Here is a 785-nt window from a genome sequence, read left to right as displayed (position 1 = left end):
TCTCTATCCACTTGTCTGTATGTGCTTGCGGGTCTCTCTATCTACTGTCTATCTTTCTCTCTGCCTCTATCTAACGCTCTGTCTGCATCTGTAGCGCATAGAAGGTGTGCGCTCGGATAATCTGTCTCAAGGAGCTGCTAGGCTGGTGTACAGGAGGACTGCATTGGGTTACTTTAGACGGCACGGAATAACGCTCTGTCTGCATCTGTAGCGCATAGGAGGTGTGCGCTCGGGTAATCTGTATCAAGGAGCTGCTAGGCTGGTGTACAGTAGGGCTGCATTGAGTTACTTTAGACGGCACGGAAAAAAAAGCATGGCTGATTATCAGCGCCGCGCGCCTCTCTGCAGACTCCCCCTGCATTCCAGAGTGCCGCTCGACGTGATCCGCTCTGCATGCAATGCTGTAGAGACAAGACCTGGCCGCGTGCACAACTTTATCCTACGGGGAAATGCTGCGCGTGGCCAGGTCTTGTCTCACTTCGGTGTTCTCAGACTGCTGAGACGCCGACAATAGTTCTCTGGCCAGAACGCGCTTTTCAGCGCGTTATAGCCGAGACCTAAAAAGAGCTGCTATAGTATTGATCGGCATGGACACAGTAAGGAAGACACCAAGGGATGGGAATAAAGAACTCCCTGCTCACTTACAGGTATGTGAAGCCGACAATAGGGGGATGCCAGGACTTGACGTGCTAAGTGCCGGGGAACAATTGAGAGATGACCCCTGTGGTGGTGGGATTGGTAAAAATAATGGCATAAATAGGGACATGAGGAGTACAACAAGCAAT

The sequence above is a fragment of the Lissotriton vulgaris genome, chromosome 1_1 (assembly GCF_964263255.1).
Source record: "Lissotriton vulgaris chromosome 1_1, aLisVul1.2, whole genome shotgun sequence".
Taxonomy (NCBI): Eukaryota; Metazoa; Chordata; class Amphibia; order Caudata; family Salamandridae; genus Lissotriton; species Lissotriton vulgaris.
The sequence above is the reverse complement of the archived record's forward strand: the minus strand, read 5'-3'. Positions refer to the sequence as shown.